At 46.5% G+C, this 13,883-nt stretch overlaps 1 long non-coding RNA gene across 1 annotated transcript in view; it reads right to left on the reverse strand.

Moving 5' to 3' along the window:
- The window catches only part of LOC142106008 (uncharacterized), a 180,790-nt gene that overhangs the window by 74,080 nt on the left and 92,827 nt on the right, over positions 1-13,883 (reverse strand). Inside the window, exon 3 of the long non-coding RNA XR_012679730.1 lies at positions 4,674-4,833. This is a non-coding gene — a long non-coding RNA (uncharacterized LOC142106008). The remainder of the gene's footprint in view (positions 1-4,673; positions 4,834-13,883) is intronic.

Raw genomic sequence — 13,883 nt, forward strand, 5'->3', positions numbered from 1 at the left:
GCATGAACATGCCCTGCCATCAACAAAAACAAGAGGTAGTGCCGCGCTTGAACTCCACCCTCTATACGCTGCAGAGGATGGAGGAGCAGAAAAAGGCAATACAAGCCTACACAGCCACCTACGATGGGCCACGTGTTTGTGCCGCCCACTTGTGTCGCTTAGCTTAGACATCCAGCTACCTCGGTGCAACCTTTTGGCCTAAAAACAATATTGTGAGGTGTGAGGTGTTCAGAATAGACTGGAAATTAGTGGAAATGATTGTTATTGAGGTTAATAATAGCATAGGAGTGAAAAAAAACTGGATTTTAGCACTTTTTATGCTTTTTTAAAAATAAATCAGAACCAAAAACCCTAAATCATAACCAAAACCTTTTGTCGGGTGTTTTGGCAAAACAAATCAGAACCCAAAACCTCAAGCTTATCAGAACCCAAAACCCAAAACACTAAAAGTGGCCGGTGCACACCCCTATAAATTACAAGCATTCCATAAGTGTCAAAAGCTTTTATTGACAATTACATTAAGTTTATGCAAAGAGTCAATATTTGCAGTGTTGACCCTTCTTTCTGAAGACCTCTGCAATTCGCCCTGGCATGCTGTCAATCAACTTCTGGGCCACATACTGACTGATGGCCGCCCATTCTTGCCTAATCAATGCTTGGTGTTTGTCAGAATTTGTGGGTTTTTGCTTGTCCACCTGCCTCTTGAGGATTGACCACAAGTTCTTAATGGGATTAAGGTCTGGGGAGTTTTCTGGCCATGGACCCAAAATTTTGATGTTTTGATCCCTGAGCCACTTAGTTATCAATTTTGCTTTATGGCAAGGTGCTCCATCATGCTGGAAAAGGCATTGTTCATCATTAAACTGTTTTTGGATGGTTGGGAGAAGTTTCTCTTGGAGGATGTTTTGGTACCATTCTTTATTCATGGCTGTGTTCTTAGGCAAAATTGTGAGTGAGCCCACTCCCTTGGCTGAGAAGCAACCCCACACATTAATGGTCTCAGGATACTTTACTGTTGGCATGACACAGGGCTGATGGTAGCGTTCACCTTTCCTTCTCCGGACAAGCGTTTTTCCAGAAGCCTCAAACAATCTGAAAGGGGATTCATCAGAGAAAATGACTTTACCCCAGTTCTCAGCAGTCCAATCCCTGTACCTTTAGCAGAATATCAGCCTGTCCCTGATGTTTTTCATGGAGAGAAGTGGCTTCTTTGCTGGCCTTCTTGACACCAGGCCATCCTCCAAAAGTCTTTGCCTCACTGTGCTTGCAGATGCACTCACACCTGCCTGCTGCCATTCCTGAGCAAGCTCTGCACTGGTGGTGCCCTGATACCGCAGATGAATCAACTTTAGGAGATGATTCTGATGCTTGCTGGACATTCTTGGGCACCCTGAAGCCTTCTTTACATTATTGAACCTCTCTCCTTGAAGTTCTTGATGATCCGATAAATGGTTGATATAGCTGCAATCTTACTAGCAGCAATATCATTGCCTGTGAAGTCCTTTTTGTTCAAAGCAATGATGACTGCACATGTTTCCTTGCAGATAACCATGGTTAACAGAGGAAGAACAATCATTTTAAGCACCACCCTCGTTTTAAGCTTCCAGTTTGTTACTCTAACTCAATCAGCATGACAGAGTGATCTCCAGCCTTGTCATCGTCAACACTCTCACCTGTGTTAACGAGAGAATCTGATGTAAGCTGGTCTATTGTGGCAGGGTTTAAATGCAGTGGAAATGTTGTTTTGGGGATAAAGTTCATTGTCATGGCAAAGGGGGAAATTAATTGCAATTCATCTGATCTCTCTTCATGACATTCTGGAGTATATGCAAATTGCCATCATAAAAGCTGAGGCAGCAGACTTTGTGAAAAATAGTATTTGTGTCATTCTCAAAATTTTTGGCCATGACTGTAGTCATCTGAAGCACCATATACTCACCCTACACTCCAATTACTACTTGTATTTATTTATTTATAGGAACATAATTCTCAATGACATAAACCATTTATAAGAAAACTTTTAATTAAATACATAAAATTAAAAAAAAGAATCCTTTGAATTATTTTATACTCTACCTTGAAAGATTTTCCACTGATGTCAATGACATCTCTTTTGCCATTCTTTCAAGTTACAGAACATTTCCTGTCTGAGAAAGCAAATTGTGCCAGGAAAAAGCAAAAAAAATGCTTTAAAGATACATAAATGCTTTATAATTAGGTCTAGGGGTGTAACAATAGGGGTGCTGTTCCAACCACTGAGTAGGTCACAATGTTTTGTGACAACCCCCAAAGTACACTACAACATATTTTTAAATAGGTGAAATTTCGTTCTTTATCCATACAAAAAATGTGGAGATGCAACACTGATATTTCATTAATAGACCCATTATGGTCATGCGTCCCCGACGCCAAAATCTAGATTGACTTATCAGTTAAGTAGGGAAGTCTGTGCCTATGTATTCCTATATAAACAGGAATAAATTATATTACTTAATTAAATATGCTGGATGCCAAAATCAAACCCCTATAACCAACAGATTTTAATTTCACATTCAGTATAACGTGCTGTTCTAATGTTATGTCTCATTTTGAAGCATAGAATTTCCTGGAAATGGACCTAGTAATTTATATTTTCTCTTTTCAGATATCACAATCTGTGCTCTAATGATCATTGAAGGCAGCATGTTCATACAATGCACAGAGATTGTAGAACACTTGGATTTACTCAGTCACATTTCCTTCTTATATATATATAAACTGTTGACCATTTGAGTCAATGGTTTTACTTAGCACATTGTTCACGTTGCTTGAAAACGGTGTATTTATATTTTTTGTTGTGGACTGACATATTTTCTTACAGCAGACAGCTAACAGGTAAACTGATAAGATTAGATAAGGCATTGCTCATACATATGCCACAGAACTGTGGACAGCTAAATCCTTGTATTTATGGCTGTGAAGATACTGTATATCTAAACCAGCTTGTAATTTTCTGTGTTGTCACTACCTATGTACATTGTGTCAGGAAGATTGATTCCACAGTTAGGGTAGACCTGGGTTTCCCTAACTCAAATCAAGATTTGAACACTCAGCTTGGGAAATAAATACTTCTTTTTGGGATCATGTTGTATGTTAATAAATAATTAGCAGATGTATTTATATAACTTTCTGGGGTGTTGATGGTGTAAGTTAGACTTTGAAATAATTGATTAACAAAAGATGTTTTACAGGAAATCATTACTTAGGCTATAATAAAGTATTTTACTGCAGTGTAAATTGAGTTTTGTTTACACAGGAAAGACCTTGAACATGTGAATATTCTCATGCATCAAAATGGAATTCCAAACATCTAGAAAGTACTCACCACAAGAAGGGTTAAGTACAAGATGATTTTAGTTTCATCTAGTGTTTCAGGTGCTATATTTCTTTATCTGCGTTTGTGTTGTGAAAGAGAACACCTACTTTTTTTTTTATATATACGGAAAACCCCTAGACGACTGTTAGAAACACAGCGTGTTTCAACATTATTCAGGATACACCACAACTTACCATCTGGACACCCCTCCTTGTTATATTTGTATCGTTATATCAGACCCTCACAGCGAGGACTGTATACATGTAGACTCAGACTGAGGACTACTCACGTATTGAACACTCCAGTGTTGGGTTCCAATATAAATTTTGACCCTAACAGCACATAGGAGGATGTACCAATAGAGGAACATCTTTAGTTTAGTCAAGGGGAAGTAAGAGGTGTGAAGGTTACTTTATAAAACTGTCAAATGACAGGTGGTATCTTAAGACTTAAGAAAAGAATATACAATTTAAGATAAAACAGATGTTATTTTAAAAAAACATTAGTTTTGTTAAGGTTGTTGCAAACTTACAATACATTTTAGCTAAATAAAACAAAACATAACTGATGAACAATTAAAATGCCCTAAGAGAAGAACTGTCCCTGTGCACACAGGCTTCTTCAGATAACACGGGATGGACATGAACACAAAATAGAGGCATATGTCCTTTCATACCAGTACATTAGTTTCATGTATTGTGACGAAGCCCATGTGCTTTTTAATTATTGGCATCTCTCCTATTGGCAGGTTGAAAACCACTTGAGAAATTTCTGGCTTAAGCAATTGGTTGTTGTGTGATCTAAATAATGGCTTATCTTAATAGTTGTTACGACTTCTCTCCATGACAAGTACAGTAAGCTGCAATATCTTCTAACACAATCAGTATTAAACTGAATTAACATATTTTCAGCCTTAGAAAGTTTTTATATAGGCTCCCAACAAGTTTTTTTGCTTTTTCAGATATTATTATTGGTTATTGCTTAAGAGGTATGGTCCAGGCCTGGTGTCTGTTGAGACTAAAGACACTGACCTCCAACTGCAGGTAGATTAGCATTTTTTATCTATAATTAGCAAATTAATATAGGGGCACATCAGGAGGCAGACACCTGAAGCCCCATTAAGACTGCTATGCTGTCCACTGGACTACAGAAACCGCAACTGGTATCCTAGAGACCCTTCTGCCATAACTCAATTTATAAAACATTAACATAAAAGTGCTGGTGAGCATTTCTTTGTTTATTGCACCACATCCATCAGCTAAAAGTAATCTGCCACTGTGTGACCAGTATCAACTCTTTCTGTAACATTTAGAGGTACCTGTCAAGTGAAGGTTCCCTGGGCTCCTATCAGTCACTCGCCAATGAGTTTTCTTCCTTCATTATGTGGTCACTTGTAATCTGCGTCAGTTCCCTTGTTTGCTGGTGGTAAGTGCTGGGACTAACGGGAATGCTCTATTTATCTGTGACCCCAGTGTTCACTATGGATGACAAAAAGAAGAACTTTGCGAGTAAAAAAAATCAGGATAATAATATTAATAGGCTGTTACTGAGTCCCTGACCATCAAATATATCTGAAATAAAATCATTAGAGTTTCACTAGTAAAGCTAAGAGCACATCCCAAATTCAATAAGTAGAACCCAAGTACAGTAACCTTAAAACATTAATATGGAATGACTACTAAACTGTCTCATAGAATTTATTTTCAAATGTAATCCTAGATTTGTAGGTATGCATAATGACTAGTTGCTATGATGCTGTGAGGCTGATAAGCTGGGGCATTTTGGGTTGCAATTATGGGACAGACAGTGAAGATTACAGGATAGTTTGGAAGATTTAGTAAGGTACATGCAGGTAGAGGATCAGAATTCAGAACAACGTTATTACAGAAATATACCAAAAGGAGTGACCAAAAAGAGAAGCCAAATGGTTACTCACAGAAAGGTCAAAGTGCTGATGAGAGCAAGGGTTCAGAACCAATGTAAGTCCAAAGGTACTTGGGATCAACATCAGAGAAAGTAAAGAACTGGAAAAACAAACAGAAAGATTGACACAGAGAAGATCAACATTCACCTAATAGCAAATGAATCAAGGACAGGGCAAATTTATATATCCAGCACCTGAACCACCAGCAGAGAACCAATGATAACATCCCCCATAGCTCAGGGTACAGTTATTTATTTATAGTGGCCTATTCAAGTACAATCCACATGTAAGACACAGTGGGTCTGATGCTGACTTGATGCTACGTCTATTTTTTTTACCAAAAATTCATACACTTATGTCTGTAAGCAGATTACATCTGACACTAAACACTCCTTACGACTGGAGAGGCAGAATGGGGTAGGAAAGGGTAAGTAAACATAGGTACACTATTAGGGTGTATTTGCGTAACTGGGCAGATATGTGGAGATGGTGCCCGAGAAGCGGGCGAAGGTACCCGCCATCGCTGTGTCCCTGGAGGGACAGAAGACGTTCCTGGTGCCCCTGGAGGGGCTGAAGAGGTCCCCGATGGTGCCCAGCAGGAAGAAAGAAGAGAAGAAGTACTCACCCGTCCATCGATCCAGCGGCGGTGAGTATAACTTTCTTTCTGCAGGTCCCGTCCGCGGAGGAAGGATGAGCCAATCAGGGCTCATCTTTCCCCGCTGGCCAATCAGCGGCCGGATGCTCGAGCCAATACCGGCTCGCGCCCGGCCATTCAAAAGATTGGCGCCGACACGAGCCAATCAGCGCTCGCGCCGGCTGATGACGTCACGCCGGCGACTATATAAGTCGCCGGGTGGCGCCATTTTGCCAGAAGTCCGTCGGCGGAGAAGAGAGAGGACGTCCCTTCAAGACGTCCAGCAACAGAGCCAGCAGCAGCGGCGGCAGGGGGCCCTTGTAAGGGCCGTGAGCTACCCTGCCGCCAGAAGACTCCAAGCAAGCGGTGATCGCCGGCGGGGAGCCCTTGTCAGGGCTGAGAGCGCCCCCGCCCCAGCTGCAACAGGAGACCCAGCGCCGAACCGTAGAAGGGCGCCGCCGGCTGGAGGGTCTGGAAGACCCGGAGAAGAAAGGAAGAAGACGGCGTGGCAAGCTGAGTATCCTGCGCAGAGCAGGTAAGTATACTCAGTGTTAATTCGGGCACTAGGCCCGGGGCCACAGTCGGGCACAAGGCCCAGGGACCTGGGCACTAGGCCCCAACGAGTTTAGTGGGCCAGTAGGCCATTAGTATATATATAAAGGGGACAAGCCCCTATTAGCTAGATAGGGGCGTGAGAGCCCAGGTACAAGGGCACAAGGCCCTTAGGTAGTTAGTGGCCTAGAGGCCATAGGAAGGCCAGAGGGCCTGGTTAGGGGCTGGTAGCCCGTCTGCTATTAAGGGCACAAGGCCCTCAGTCAGTTAGGGAGGCCACAGGCCTCAGGCAGGGGCTAGGACCCCTAGGTAGTAGGGCACAAGGCCCTAGTGAGTGGGCTCAGAGCCCTGAGGTAGAGAGGGGGCTGATGCCCGTTAATCAGAGCACAAGGCTCTGTGTGTAGCTGGGCAGAGACCCATGGTGTGTAGGGCATAAGGCCCTGGTGGTGTGAGGTAGAGGCGTGAGAGCCTTGTGAGTGTAGGCGCGGTCCTGTGTGAGGTGAGCACACGTGGTTAGGAGGTACAGTAGAGCGGAGGCTCCTGTGGTGCTGTAGCAACCTGCTGGTTGGCTAGCGGCGGTGTGCTCGGGTAAGTAGCGGGCAAAGTACTGTATACTGTATTTATTCTGTCTGTGTGGCGAGTGTAGTTTACATTACAGTATTTTGGTGTGCTATATAACTGTGTCCAGGGGCAAGACGTCAGGCCCCCATTAAAGGTAGGCTCTTGTTCCTGTGGTTTTCCTGTGCTAACCCGTGCTGTGGGGACAAGTGTAGTTACCAGCATACACATAGTCAGGGGAGAACACACGTAGTTTTCCTGTCCCTTAGGTCCCCGGGGTCACACTGATACCCAGAGGGGGTGGCTGAGTGAGTTGGTGGCAGTGCAGCACACCTTGAGGCAGTTCCAGGGGCGGCCGTGGTTCTGATCAAGGGTCCTCAAGGCCGGTTCCGTGCAGGTGGACCTGTGGTTCCGGACGTAGGGACACGTGTGAGATACCCGAGTACAGGCAGTCGGGCGGTTCAGTTCGATCGGCTGTTCCGTGCGGCAGTCGGCCCGCGGGTTAGTGCGCTGTTCTACTGAGCCTCAGCCGGGCTTAAAGAACCCGTACTTAGGGCCTGTGTGTGACTCCATAGCAAGAAGGCAGCTTCTTGGTACGACCTGGGTGAGGGGGTTAGGAACCGCCCTCCCGTTTAGGCTGTGAACACCGGCTGGTGTTCCCCGTAGCGTGTAAGTGAGTAGTTCCGTTAGTGCACCACACCTAGTTAGTCATAGTGTTTGACTTAGTTGCGTTGCCGACCATTAGAACGTTGTTAGGGTCGGGTCGCTGTTGTAGTCAGTCCAGTTTTGTGGGTGCCATCTTAGTCTCACGGAGAGCGTAGAGGGAGGCTGTGTGTTCTTGTCATCCGCAGGAGTCGGGAAGGTGCAGGAGAACCGGATCGGAAGTGGGAGTGTCCCGGTGAGTATCACGCTCGATTCCCCCTTTCGGTTAGGCCCTCACCGGCAGGTGTGTGAGGTACTTGAGGCGGGATTAGTCCTCGGATTAGTCTTGGCCTTCAGTGCCTGTAGTCCCCCGCGTCTTGGCAAGAACAAAGTGAGGAGGCGGCAAGGAGCTTGGACTGACTGTGCCCTTGTTCTTTGCCGTAGTCTCGGACAGCCCTTACCTGGTAGGCACGGCCGTAATCTCTGCCTCTATCTTAGAGGGACGTGATTGGAGGTGACTGCGGCTGCGGAGCTGCTGGGATTGGATCGCAGCTGGGAAATCGGAAGCGGACTGGAGGTGACCATCGTTTTCAAGGTGAGTTCTTTTGTGTTGCGTCTGTCCCTGTCTTTCCCCGCAGGGGGCGTTACATTTTGGCGTAGTCGGCAGGATCAACGATGGCTCATTGGGGGATCATTCCGCTGTACGAGGGATACAGCTGTGTCATCTCTCGTGACGAAGTGGCAGCGTTCACGAAGCAAATCCTGGAATGTTGTGAGACAAGGAAGAAGAAGAACAGAGGTACTAAACGGCAACCGGTGGAAGAAATGCTGTGCTGGAAGTGTGGGTTGCCTGGACACTTCGCATACCACTGCCCAGTTGCCAAGGAGCTCTTTGATGAATGGGAGGACGAAGAAGTCTCCGATGAATGGGAAGACGTAGAAGTCTTCGAGTGGAAGGACGAGGAAGCCTTCCATCAATGGTCTCAAGAGAAGTCGGAGTCGGGAGGGAAGGATCGGCAGAGCCTGCTGACTGTTGGATCGCAGGTGATCGTCCCGTCCAAGCAAGATTCGCGACAGGGATACCCGCGTCAGCCGGATGCTGGAGCCGGGGTATTGGAGACGTCGGATACGTCAGACGACTTGTCCGTGGCTGTGGAAGAGTTGGTCCCTGAGGACGAAGGGAGAACTGAGCAGACCCTCCACGGGGCAACGTTGTGTCCGGAGACATGTGAAGATGTCTGCCCGGTGGTACCTGAGAGGATGGAAGCCATCAGTACCCCGGAAGAGAGAGCTGCTGAAGAAGTACTGCCTGACGAAGACTGTACTTTAGAGAGCGCAGCTGGAGAGTGGTGGATGTTGTCACCTTCTGAAGAAGCTTCCCGCACAACCGAGGAGGTATCGGACGGATGGGAGGTTCCGGCATGCGCCGAGGAAGAGACTCCCTGGATACCGACTTCGGGCGAGGAAGTTGCCAGGATGGTGTGGATCCTGCGCGAGAGGGCTTTACCGCGAAGGACCTGGTGGACGCAAGTCAGGGATGCCGGTAAGCGACCCTTGGAGGTGGACGTTGAGGAGAAGACGTCGATTGTGGGGACCACAATGGAAAAAGGCGGCGGAAATGTGGAGATGGTGCCCGAGAAGCGGGCGAAGGTACCCGCCATCGCTGTGTCCCTGGAGGGACAGAAGACGTTCCTGGTGCCCCTGGAGGGGCTGAAGAGGTCCCCGATGGTGCCCAGCAGGAAGAAAGAAGAGAAGAAGTACTCACCCGTCCATCGATCCAGCGGCGGTGAGTATAACTTTCTTTCTGCAGGTCCCGTCCGCGGAGGAAGGATGAGCCAATCAGGGCTCATCTTTCCCCGCTGGCCAATCAGCGGCCGGATGCGCGAGCCAATCGCGGCTCGCGCCCGGCCATTCAAAAGATTGGCGCCGACGCGAGCCAATCAGCGCTCGCGCCGGCTGATGACGTCACGCCGGCGACTATATAAGTCGCCGGGTGGCGCCATTTTGCCAGAAGTCCGTCGGCGGAGAAGAGAGAGGACGTCCCTTCAAGACGTCCAGCAACAGAGCCAGCAGCAGCGGCGGCAGGGGGCCCTTGTAAGGGCCGTGAGCTACCCTGCCGCCAGAAGACTCCAAGCAAGCGGTGATCGCCGGCGGGGAGCCCTTGTCAGGGCTGAGAGCGCCCCCGCCCCAGCTGCAACAGGAGACCCAGCGCCGAACCGGAGAAGAGGCGCCGCCGGCTGGAGGGTCTGGAAGACCCGGAGAAGAAAGGAAGAAGACGGCGTGGCAAGCTGAGTATCCTGCGCAGAGCAGGTAAGTATACTCAGTGTTAATTCGGGCACTAGGCCCGGGGCCACAGTCGGGCACAAGGCCCAGGGACCTGGGCACTAGGCCCCAACGAGTTTAGTGGGCCAGTAGGCCATTAGTATATATATAAAGGGGACAAGCCCCTATTAGCTAGATAGGGGCGTGAGAGCCCAGGTACAAGGGCACAAGGCCCTTAGGTAGTTAGTGGCCTAGAGGCCATAGGAAGGCCAGAGGGCCTGGTTAGGGGCTGGTAGCCCGTCTGCTATTAAGGGCACAAGGCCCTCAGTCAGTTAGGGAGGCCACAGGCCTCAGGCAGGGGCTAGGACCCCTAGGTAGTAGGGCACAAGGCCCTAGTGAGTGGGCTCAGAGCCCTGAGGTAGAGAGGGGGCTGATGCCCGTTAATCAGAGCACAAGGCTCTGTGTGTAGCTGGGCAGAGACCCATGGTGTGTAGGGCATAAGGCCCTGGTGGTGTGAGGTAGAGGCGTGAGAGCCTTGTGAGTGTAGGCGCGGTCCTGTGTGAGGTGAGCACACGTGGTTAGGAGGTACAGTAGAGCGGAGGCTCCTGTGGTGCTGTAGCAACCTGCTGGTTGGCTAGCGGCGGTGTGCTCGGGTAAGTAGCGGGCAAAGTACTGTATACTGTATTTATTCTGTCTGTGTGGCGAGTGTAGTTTACATTACAGTATTTTGGTGTGCTATATAACTGTGTCCAGGGGCAAGACGTCAGGCCCCCATTAAAGGTAGGCTCTTGTTCCTGTGGTTTTCCTGTGCTAACCCGTGCTGTGGGGACAAGTGTAGTTACCAGCATACACATAGTCAGGGGAGACCTGTGGTTCCGGACGTAGGGACACGTGTGAGATACCCGAGTACAGGCAGTCGGGCGGTTCAGTTCGATCGGCTGTTCCGTGCGGCAGTCGGCCCGCGGGTTAGTGCGCTGTTCTACTGAGCCTCAGCCGGGCTTAAAGAACCCGTACTTAGGGCCTGTGTGTGACTCCATAGCAAGAAGGCAGCTTCTTGGTACGACCTGGGTGAGGGGGTTAGGAACCGCCCTCCCGTTTAGGCTGTGAACACCGGCTGGTGTTCCCCGTAGCGTGTAAGTGAGTAGTTCCGTTAGTGCACCACACCTAGTTAGTCATAGTGTTTGACTTAGTTGCGTTGCCGACCATTAGAACGTTGTTAGGGTCGGGTCACTGTTGTAGTCAGTCCAGTTTTGTGGGTGCCATCTTAGTCTCACGGAGAGCGTAGAGGGAGGCTGTGTGTTCTTGTCATCCGCAGGAGTCGGGAAGGTGCAGGAAAACCGGATCGGAAGTGGGAGTGTCCCGGTGAGTATCACGCTCGATTCCCCCTTTCGGTTAGGCCCTCACCGGCAGGTGTGTGAGGTACTTGAGGCGGGATTAGTCCTCGGATTAGTCTTGGCCTTCAGTGCCTGTAGTCCCCTGCGTCTTGGCAAGAACAAAGTGAGGAGGCGGCAAGGAGCTTGGACTGACTGTGCCCTTGTTCTTTGCCGTAGTCTCGGACAGCCCTTACCTGGTAGGCACGGCCGTAATCTCTGCCTCTATCTTAGAGGGACGTGATTGGAGGTGACTGCGGCTGCGGATCTGCTGGGATTGGATCGCAGCTGGGAAATCGGAAGCGGACTGGAGGTGACCATCGTTTTCAAGGTGAGTTCTTTTGTGTTGCGTCTGTCCCTGTCTTTCCCCGCAGGGGGCGTTACAGATACACCTTTCAGGAGCAGCATCTCTTGCTGGTGACTGAAGACTGCTGCAAATGCAGGCGTTTATGGAGGACTGCCGACTGAAACTGCTAGTACCTCATTCATTGCTCGTTGCCATGTTATAATTTAGCGGGCATATGTTTGCATGAATTATCTACTGCTTTCATTCATACACAAAAAGGAAGACACTCCATGCTGTACTATAGAGGGTTTTTTTTTTATTTTTTTTAGTTAATATAAACTAATACCGTCTTTTGCTATCACAACACAACAAATGTAATCAAATGTATCTTGGACTTATGGCATTTATATTAGAATGCTACTATTTGTCTAAGCTTATTGTGTACGTTTAGTGTATTGCGATTGACACTTTTACAAATAAAACTGTAAACTCATTACGCTGTCTTGGTATTTTCACAGTCATATATCTATAGCTCTTTATTTTGTGGTTTATTTTGTGGTTTGAAAAAAAATGTCTTTACAAAGACAATTAATTCTGCTGTTTTGATCTCGCATTGCTTTCACTTTGCCCTTTAAAGAGTTCATTTTTGTATAGCCTCACACTGCAGCCGTTTGATCAGTGAATTATATATAAAGCCAATATTTAGCAAGCCTGCAATGGTTCTACCTGCTTCTAAAGTCAGTCTTTTTAAGTCTACATATGGAGTAAAAATTTGAGTGAATAAAGTGGTCAGTGGTCATAATCTGCACGTTTATATTCAAGTAACAAAGCTAAAATTATATACATTGTACACAAATGGGTAAAGGTAGTGTAATACACATAAGCTTCAATGTCTTTTGCATTCTACTATATATATTAGATCTATGTATTGTCGAAGTCGTATAATTGGATGAACGAAAGTATATTGGTTTAATATTGTTTAGCCGCGCGATTGCGATCCGTACGCCACGTAACACGTGGTGTGGTGCAATCATACGGTAAAATATGCACACACTCACATTACAACATTTAGTTATATAATTCATATTCATATTGGTTCCGTTACACTGTAATTTATGAGCAGATAGTATTTGGTTTATTATTAGTTTATATAATATGATTATATGTACATTTTAGTGTTATTAAAGGTTTAGGTTATAGGAAAGGTGTCATGCCTGATATCATATTGATCCCCTAGTCCTCAGCAGCTGTCCAGTACAGTCGGCGAAGAGATCGCACATTGCATACTTTAGTTATTGATATTAAGGGATAAACCTTTGTATGATGTTGGCTATGAAATGCTAATTAATTGGAGCATTGGCGGGAAGAAAGGAGCTCATCCCCTGGGAGACGACCCCCACCTTTGGATTCCTTAGACTGAATCAGCCTATGACCTGTTTACCCTGGACCCACCCAACGTCTTGACCTATAGAAACAATCAACGTCATCTCTATTGTTCACTGTGTAACACTGTACTGTATATAATCATCGCTGCACTCCCCATGGCTCTCAGTCTCCACTGATCACAGTATTCTAACAGATATACTGTCCACTGGGTCCCGTGGTTAGCGCAGCCGATAAGAGCGCGGTATGTATGTATCTTTTGGTATTGGCTGTACTGTATTGTATTTTAATATAATAATGTATTGTATTGTTGACTATTTACATCTGCTAAAATATATCACTCTGTGCTTTGGAAACACATACAATTGATTGGGCAATGCTTATTTGAAAACGATAAAATTACTTTAATAGTATAATTGTTGGTTTTGCATATAAATTACAAATTGATAATCCAAACGTCTATATTCTATATAATGGAAACATAATGACAAAATAAAATAAAATAATAAACTTATGCCAAAAAATCATTCTCTAACAATGATTGATGAACTCTGTATAGAAGCATACATCCCAACATTTGTCTCTCAGGCAGTGGGATGCGGGGCATGGCTTCTGAAGCTTTGGGCTGCCTCATTCTCTCCTCCACTCCCCTCCAAACCCCTTCATTGCCGCGTACAGCAGCTGTGCAGAGCAGCAGTGGACAGAATCTCTTATAAACTTCTTTCCCACCAATCAGGACAAAGCTGTCCAGCTCAGGATGGCCCTGAAATCGGGACTGTCCTGCCTAAATCGGAACGGTTGGGAGGTATAATTTAAAGCATGTTTGATTTGTTTAAATATTTGTTATTGCCACAAATAGAACTTGAAGAACTCCTGATGCGCTCCAAGGAACTTGAGCTCATCAGGAACAAGTAGAA

This window comes from Mixophyes fleayi, chromosome 1 (genome assembly GCF_038048845.1).
Source record: "Mixophyes fleayi isolate aMixFle1 chromosome 1, aMixFle1.hap1, whole genome shotgun sequence".
Classification (NCBI taxonomy): domain Eukaryota; kingdom Metazoa; phylum Chordata; class Amphibia; order Anura; family Limnodynastidae; genus Mixophyes; species Mixophyes fleayi.